Below are 9486 nucleotides of genomic sequence, written 5' to 3'. Positions count from 1 at the left end.
TTTTCTCTACTTGGAAACATTTCTTCTTTGAATTTAAAACACTCTATTCTGCTTATCAAAACCTACATCAACCCTAAATAGAAAATGGCTGGTAGACTTTTAGAGGATTATCTGAACCTGGAAGGATATTTACATTTAAATAGGGATCAAAACCTTATGTAAAAAGGATGAAGTGCCTGTAGATCAGATAGTAGGGGTGTGTGTGTGTGTGTGTGTGTGTGTGTGTGTGTGTGATTTTAGAGGGTTTCAGAGCTTTCCCAGCTACTTGACATCATATATTGCTTCTACTGTCTAGAAATAAGGACTGATTTGTAAGTAGGTCAATGGAAAAACAATAATCATGAGAATCACAACATGTTAGAGATAGTCTGGGACCTTAGAATATGGAAATTAGAATGTCAGAGCTGGAAGGTGTCCTTGAGGCCATGTAGTCCAATTCCATTATTTTACAGAGGAGAAGTGATTACACAATTATTACACAAAGAGGAAGTGATTTATTTAAGACCCAGTGGTGTAGGCCAGTGGTCCTTTTACTATATACACTGTTCTTATTTGATTTGTCATTGTTGTTTGTCCTTAGTTCTCAAAGAGGCCTATGACATTGGGGTGATGTCTTGCAGTGAATTGGATTTAAGTGAGGGAAGATTGTGCAAGATCTCCTCCTGAGCCATCTGGGTCCAGTGGCAAGATATACATCAGGGCAACTGGAGATGCCCCCCTCTTGTTTGACTTAGGACTTTGGGGATCCTCCTTCCTTTCCTCCAATGGAGTCTTCTCTTTATTATGGATTGTTTGATTGTGTGGATGAGAGAGAATGGCAGTAATCTAAGTGAACCACAGGACATTAGAGAAGATGCTCACCATCCTCCCTAACCAGATTCTATTTCAGTGTAAAGGCAAAGAAGAGTGTGTCCTTTTAAATTTTTTAATGGCCAAGCCTTGTTCTGGGGAGCTGTCCTTGGTAGGATTCAGTTTGGTCTTTGACCTGATGGCTACTATTTGTTTAAAATTCCAGGCAATTCCAGCAGTGGCAGCTTTTCCTCTTTTTATTCTACGCAGTGCTTGGTCATTAGTTAACTAACTGTAACCTTGCTAACGGCCTATCAAAGTGAGGGCTTTTTGGGTGATAAAGCTTTCTTCTCTGGCATGTACATAGGCAAAACACTAAACCCAGGCCTTATACTCAGCACTATTTGAAATGCAAAATTCCTTTGGCAGGAAGGCCACTGATTCATTGGAGCCAATGCTTCATTCCAGAAAGAAGTGGGTTGGTTGATTGTTGTCCTTTGTTCTTGAAGAGGACTAAAATGACATCAGTATGTTGGGGTCAAGGTACGGTGTGTCTGACTGTGACTGATCAGACCAGTATGAGCTTGGAACACTCTATCACAGGTGGACCACAAATAGTCCAAGTGAATATTTGGAGTGGAGATGCCTCTAAATGTGTGCATCTCATATTTCTTTTGAGTTACTGACAGAAAGAGGTACAAATACTCCAGTAGGCACCATTGACACGAACTAGCTATTTGATAGGCATAGGAACTGGACTTATGATTTCACTGTGTAGGAAATCCCAGGAGAGGAAACCCCTTTTACCAATTCAGGTTGGTACCTTCTTTGCCAGCCTTAAACTTATAATTGGGAGCCTGGGCTCAAAAAGATCTGAGTTTAAATCTCGCCTCAGACATTTACTAGCTGTGTGGCCCTGGGCAAGTTACCTAACCCTGTTTGCCTCAGTTTCCTCATCTATAAAATGAGCTGGAGAAGAAACTGGCAAACCACTCCAATATCTTTGCCAAGAAAACCCCAAGTGGAGTCCCAAAGAGTCAGACATGACTGAAAACAACTGAATACCTGTCCTCTGATAGCATAGTCTTTGTAATTTTGAATTATACCCCTGTTATACAGACTACCATGGCCCTAACTGTTTGAAGGCCAGGTATGTTACATTTTCATCCTTCCACTAGCATTCTTTGGTGTCTTAAGGGAAATTGGGGAGTGTCTAGGTTTTCTTCAAATGGCTCTAGCCCTCAACAATGGGGTTCCCCCAATTGTATGAGGATCTCTTGTACCCCAGTTCCATTTAATACATTTAACACTTAACAGTCAAATTAGCTTTTACAAAGAAATATATATTTCCAAAGTTATAATCACAAATGTACAGACTTACTCTAGGATGAATAAGAAGCCTAATCCAGCTCCCATTCCCATACCAATTCAATCTCTGGGGATAGAAAGGGAATTAGGTTCCTATCTTAGTTCCTATAGAGTCCAGTTCCAGTTTCTTTTCTTTTCTTTTCTTTTTTTTAGTGAGGCAATTGGGGTTAAGTGACTTGCCAAGGGTCACACAGCTATTTAAGTATTGTGTCTGAGGCCGGATTTGAACTCAGGTCCTCCTGACTCCAGGGCTGCCACTGCGCCATCTAGCTGCCCCCAGTTTCTTTTTTTTCCCCTCCAGTCCCAGTTTCAAGTCTCAAACCACCCTTGGGCTCAAGTCTTAAGTTCCCTGGCTTCTTTGGGCTTTTCTGCTGGGCCAATTGCCACATACTGCTTGGAACCATGGCTCCAACACTGGCATCTAAAATTGAGAAGAACAAAAGATCCAGAGAAGAAACAAACAGATCCCAGATCCATTTCATGGAGATAGAGTAAGACCATGAGCAGGGAAAGGAAGTCTTTCCCTTCTCATCAGTTCAGTTCATGGTGCCTGTGGTATGGATGAAATATGTTCTTAACCCTGTGGATGTAGCAGGAAAGAGACCAACCATCTTAGTCTGGCCAATTTTGAAAGATTCAGCCTTTCCAGCTTTGTAGCTGATAAAAGGAGGCTATCCCCACTTATATGGTAGGGGATGCAGGAAGCCTCTAGGTTAGAGGATGTAGCCATGCCTCGGTGAGTCCCATTATACTACCCAAATCATTGAACTGGGAATACTATTTGAGCCAGCCATACTGTTATTAGGGATGAACTTCAAAGAAGGCAAAGATAGAAGGTAAGGACCTATACATATGCCACTGGATGAGAGTGTCATAATAATAGAGAATTTGATTATAGAACTGAATAATTCTATGACTTTAAGGAGAAAATTGGCCAACTTTAATAAGTAATGATAGCTTCTTTAGGAAAAATGCTTTATAAAGCCTTTTCTCACATTTACCTTCTGCAGAGACACTTGCAGCTTTCTGTTGGAAGTGTTCGCCTTGGGAGTCTGTCTTTGCAGATCCCAGCTGCTCTCCTGTGTCTCAATAAACCAGGGCTAAATAAAAACTGGTGAGAAGATCAAATAGCTGGCAAACAGCTGGGAGATCCTGAATTCTTGCCACACCGTGATGGCAAGTGTAATGTTGTGAAGAGCTACCATTCCCACTCTAGCAATGACTAGTCAAGCTGAACCAGTCATATGGGATGGTGGTACCATGGTTGCATCTTGCCCATGACTTGCTTTGGGGTATAGGCTGACTTCCTATTTTCAAGGACTCTACCAAATAGCCCTTAAGGGGCTGTGAAGTGGGGGTGAACCAAAAAGAGTGCTGTAGACTTCCCTTCACCTTTCCTCATAACTCTTGGCCCCACCACCATTTTTTTACAGGTAAAACCTTTTACAAATTAACAAGGGTTTGGGCAGCTAGGTGGTGCAGTGGATAGAGCACCAGCCCTGGAGTCAGGAGGACCTGAGTTCAAATCCGACCTCAGACACTTAACACTTACTAGCTGTGTGACCCTAGGCAAGTCACTTAACTCCAATTGCCTCACCAAAAATACAAAACAAAACAAAACAAAACCAATAAAAAAACAAATTAACAAGGGTTGATGCAAAGAGGAGGACATGTCACTGAAGTATCACGTGCAGATTATGAGGTGTAGAGAAGTGGAGAGGAGGATAGTGTCAGTCAGTATACCCAAGTTCTATTTGAGACATGGAGATTGGTATGCTGATGATACATATGACTATGATTACCTCGGGATTTAAACAAACAAACAGACCCTTTTTTCTTTCTATATTTTTATTTATTATTTTATTTTTCTCCAATTGCATGTAAAAACGATTTTGAACATCTATTTAAAAAAACTTTGAGTTCCAAATTCTCTTCCTTCCTTCCCCTCCTCCCCCTTTGAGAAGGCAAGCAATTTGATATAGGTTATATATGTGTGGTCCCGCAAAACGTTTCCACATTAGTTATGTTGTGAAAGAAAATAGACAAAAAACCGCAAGAAAAATAAAGTTAAAAAATTATGCCTTGATCCGAATTCAGACACCATCAGTTCTTTCTCTGGGGATGGACAGCCTTTTTCATCATAAGTCCTTCAGAGTTGTCTTGGATGATTGTATTGCTGAGAATATCTAAGTCATCCATAGTTGATCATCTTATAATATTGCTGTTATTTTGTATACAGTACATTTTACTTTGTATCAATTCATATAAGTCTTTCCTGGTTTTTCTGAGAGAATCCTTGTCATCATTTCTTATATCACAGTAGTATTCCATCATAATCACATACCACAATTTGTTCAGCCATTCCCCAATTGATGACCCTCCCTTCAACTTCCAATTTTTTGCCACCAGAAAAGGGCTGTTATAAATATTTTTGTACCTAGAGATCCTTTTCCTTTTAATTTTTTATCTCCTTTGGGATATAGATCCAGTAGTAGCATTGCTAGGTCAAAGAGTATGTATGGTTTTATAGCCCTTTGGACATAGTTCCATATTGCTTTATAGAATGGTTGAATCAGTTTACAACTCCACCAGTGCATTAATGTCTCATTTCCCCCCACATTCCCTACAATATTTGTCATTTTCCTCTTCTGTTATTTCTCTTTTGGGGGGTGGGGGATGAGGGTTAAGTGACTTACCCAGCGTTACACAGCTAATAAGTGTCGAGTGTCTGAGGCCGGATTTGAACTCAGGTCCTCCTGAATTCAGGACAGGTGCTTTATCCACTGCGCCACCTAGCTGCCTCCCTCTTCTGTTCTATTAACCACTCTAATAGGTATGGGGTAGTATCCCCAAACTGACAAGCCTTCTTTTTTTGAAGCAGAAGTTTCCCTAAGTCTTTAGTCAATGGTCCCCATAGAAGCTTATTCCATCCATCCATCCATCCATCCATGCACCCACCCACAGCTATTTATTAAACACCTACTATGTGCTAGGCACTGTTGTAGGTGTTGGAGATACAAAGACTAAAAAATGAAACAGTGAATAGAGCACCAGCCCTGGATTCAGGAGGACCCGAGTTCAAATCCAGCCTCAGACACTTGACACTTACTAGCTGTGTGACCCTGGGCAAGTCACTTAACCCCAATTGCCTCAACCAGAAAAACCAAACAAAAATGAAACAGTCCTTGCTCTCTAGATGCTTGCATTCAATAGGAGGGAACAACTTGTGAACCAATAATTAGGAGACATTATGTAGTAGAAAGTGCACAGTGTTTGGACTCAGAGGCTTATAACTCAGATCCTGACTTTGCTACTTAATACTAGTACGTCCTTTAGCAAGTCACAACCTTTATGGGTCTCAGTTTTTTTTTTTAAGGCATTACTTTTTTAAGGACTGGGACATAAACTTATTTTTTCAAACCCAGTGGCCAATGGTGTGTTTTCCAAATTTGTTGGCATACTGAGTGTAGCACTTTAATAGCGTCATTTTTTTTTAAGTGAGGCACTTGGGGTTAAGTGACTTGCCCAGGGTCACACAGCTAGTAAGTGTTAAGTGTCCGAGGCCGGATTTGAACTCAGGTACTCCTGACTCCAGGGCCGGTGCTCTATCCACTGCACCACCTAGCTGCCCAATAGCGTCATATTTTAGGGTTTTAAATAGCTCACCTGGAATTCTGTCACCTCCACTAGCCTTATTGTTAGTTGTGCTTCCTAAGGCACTTGACTTCATTTTCTAGAAGGTCTGACTAGATCAGTAACCACACAATTATGGTTATTGGTGATCTTAATATCTTTCTTGTATAGTTCTTTATAAATTTATATCTATATCTAGAGAGAGTCATCTCTTCTTAATCTCTCCCGCTTCTGTTAAATTCCAGCCAATTTTTGTTTTTTTACCATGACTGTTTTTACATGAAACTTTCCCTTCATATCTAATTTTCTTGAAGAGATTTATCTTTCCCATTGTATTGCTTTCTTCTATTTACATTACTCATTTAGGAAAACCTTTTTATCTCTCCTTACTATTCTCTGAAATTTTGCATTCAGTTGAGTATATCTTTCCTTTTCTCCTTTCCCTTTCTCCTTCCTTCTTTCCTCAGCTATTTGTAAAGCCTTATCAGACAGCTATTTTGCTTTCTTGCTCTTCTTTTTCTTTGGAATGGCTTTTCTTGCACAATTGTACAATATTGCAATGTCTGTCTATAGTTCTGCAGTTACTCTATCTACCAGATCTAATCCCTTAAATCTATTCATCACCTCCACTTCATATTCATAAGGGATGTTATTTAGGCCATACTTATATGCTCTGATGATTTTTTCCTACTTTCTTTGACTTAAGTTTGAATTTTGCATTAAGAAGCTCATGATCTGAGTCACAGTCAGCTCTAGGTCTTTACCTGACTGTATAGAGCTTGCCTACCTCTGGCTGCAAAGTATATGACCAGTCTTGTTTCTATACTGATCATCTGGTGATGTCTATGTATAGAGTCATCTTTTGGGTTGTTGAAAAAGAGTGTTTGTTATGACCAGTGAGTTATCTTGACAAAACTGTATTAGTATTTACCCGGCTTCATTTTGTACTTGAAGGCCACATTTGCCTGCTATTCCAATTGTCTTTTGATCTCTTACTTTAAATTCCAATCCCCTATGAGAAAGTGACATCATTTTTGGTGTTATTTCTAGAAGATGTTGTAGGTCTTCATAGAACTGATCAACTTTGGCCCCTTCAGGATCAGTGGTTAGAGCACAGACTTGTATCACTACAATGTTGAATGGTTTGTCTTAGATTCAAATGGATATCATTTGGTCATTCATCTCTATATCTATGATAATATAAGTATATACAAGGTTAATTTTGGTGGGGAAAGGGAGGCACTAACAACTAGGAGGATCAGGAAAGGTCTCATAGGAGACAGACAGTACTTTAATTGATCTTTGAAGGAAATTGCTATGGGAATTTTTGATTTGCCTCTTATTATTTGGGATTCAGGGATATTCCTCTTGCAATTTTTGGTTAAACTCAAAGTCTGTCTCAAGACTCTTAAGCATTCCTTAGATAGGAAGTCAGAGGAAAACTCTCAACTGTCCTTGACTCCTTGGTGACATGTAAATCTTCTTCCTCCCTTACTATTAATCCTTAAACTGTAGTTTAACCTATAACCTAAGTTTACCTATAGAGTTTGTTTGGTCAGGTTTATTTCCTTAGGAGATGTATGAGATTATGATTCTTTTTAACTAAATTTATTCAGCTTTTATTATATTGAAAGAAGTATGGGATTATGGATCTATCATTGATTTAACTTTTATGGTTGTGTCAAGATAATGGAATGTGATAGATGAGATTTAGCAGATACTCAGGGGCCCACCTGGAGACTGGTTTAAACTGATTGAATTGGATAAGGTGACTGACTGCTGACCGGATTACTGGTTTACTTCCAGTTTACTTGATTGTAAGCACATCTGGCTGGTACTTAGGGGTACTTAGGAAAGTAATTGTCCTCAGAAGCTAAAAACTTTGAACTTTACATCAAAAAGACCTTCAGGTCCAGTGAAGCAATGAATTTGAATGACACTAGCCAATCAGCTTGAAGAACCTCCCATTTCTGGGAGGGGAACATGAAACAGGAAGCGGACTCTGGGGAGAGAGCTCTGCGCTTTTTGGTGCGAGAGATTGGTGTGGTGGCAGAGGACTTCAGAAGTGGGAGTTTAGGAAGGTTAGGATTACCAGGTTATAGGAAATCTGTTCTCAATCTTTCTCTTTCTTTTACTATCTTTCAATAAGCCCTTAACAAACCTAAACTCGTTTGTCAGTGATTTTAGTCAGTTTCCCCCCAAAACTGGGAGGACATATTAGAACCCACATTTAGAATTTTAAATTATACATGGTCTGAGAGGAATGCATAAGACTGCAGTATGCAAATGAATTATTTTTCTGTCATTCTGATGTAATTTTGTCTATAAGAAACCTTGCTAGAATCCTAATGAGGGTTCATGCTTTCTGTGAAGCCTGAAACTATGCTTGAGCATCATAATAAAACCTAGGTTTTTACTTCTATAATTTCTGTGTTCTAGTAAATATATATGCATGAATATATATGCATGTATATGTGTATATAAAATTTGATAGCAGTCACCCACTATATGAACTCATAGAGGAGATATCTCTCCCATAGCAAAATTGAGGACTCTAAGATTTGGAAATGAAGTGAAGGATCGCACCTGGGATTCTCCATAAAATTCTTCATCTTTGCCTCATTAGTCAACCATGAGAAAAGTGGGAAACATTCCAGTCCCATTTTCTCATCCCCATTCAATTAAAAAATCCTAAAGCATGGACCTGAAAACAGAGGCAACAAATAATACCATGCTCACTACCAATTACCATTCTGGAATCCCACAAAACAAGGGAGCATCCCTAACATGAGTCGGAGATAGAACTTTTTCATGTGCAAAGGAAAGGAAGGCATCTGGATGCAGAGTTGAGGACCAAGGAACCCCCTACTATCTCCAGTCTTCTAGAGGTTTTGGTTAGTGACATGGAATAGTTTAATAAATCTCATTTGGACACATAAGTCTTATGTGGTTTTTTTCCTTTTCTACTCTTTAGCCAGTTTATGAGTTAGCATATAATCACTAATTTGGAGATGTCTTTACTGGCAAATGTAGGAACTGAAATGGGTAGGAGAAACTGATTGTTTCCTTAGCATAAAAATTCTTGAATTTAGACAGTGATCTCTCATTCAAACTGCTGTAACGAGTGGTCCTAAATCAAAGGGTGAGTTTTTGGGGAAAAAACATGTTCTATTTTAGGTTGAGGTTAGATGCCTCTGGAACATCCAGTTTAAAATACCTAATAGACCCTAGGGGATATGGGACTAAATCTTGGAAAAGAGGAAGGGCTGGGAATCATCTACCTACCAAGCACAAACATCTTTCCTGTTGGTTACCTGACTTTCCTTACCAGGAATAGTAATCTTCTGGACTTGGATTTTCAGACAACTCCTTCCCTTTCACCCCCAATCAAGAGTAATTTAAGATTCTAAATGTTTAGTGGAAATGATGTTGACCAGGGATTGGGAAATCTAAGCTCTATTCCCTACTCTGCCATGAGTTTATATTATGAGACTTCTACAAGTTACTTAACTTCCCTGCTCTCTGTTTCTTCATCTGTAAAATGAAGCTATTCATTGAGATGATATCACAGAATCTCAAAGTTGGAAGACACCTCAGAGGCCATCTCATTCAACTAAATCATCTCTACAATATCCCTAACAAATGATCTTGAAGCCCTCTAGGTAGCTCATTACCTTCCAAGTTATTCTATTTCAT

The sequence above is a fragment of the Dromiciops gliroides genome, chromosome 1, assembly GCF_019393635.1.
Source record: "Dromiciops gliroides isolate mDroGli1 chromosome 1, mDroGli1.pri, whole genome shotgun sequence".
Classification (NCBI taxonomy): domain Eukaryota; kingdom Metazoa; phylum Chordata; class Mammalia; order Microbiotheria; family Microbiotheriidae; genus Dromiciops; species Dromiciops gliroides.
This window is presented reverse-complemented; position numbering follows the sequence as displayed.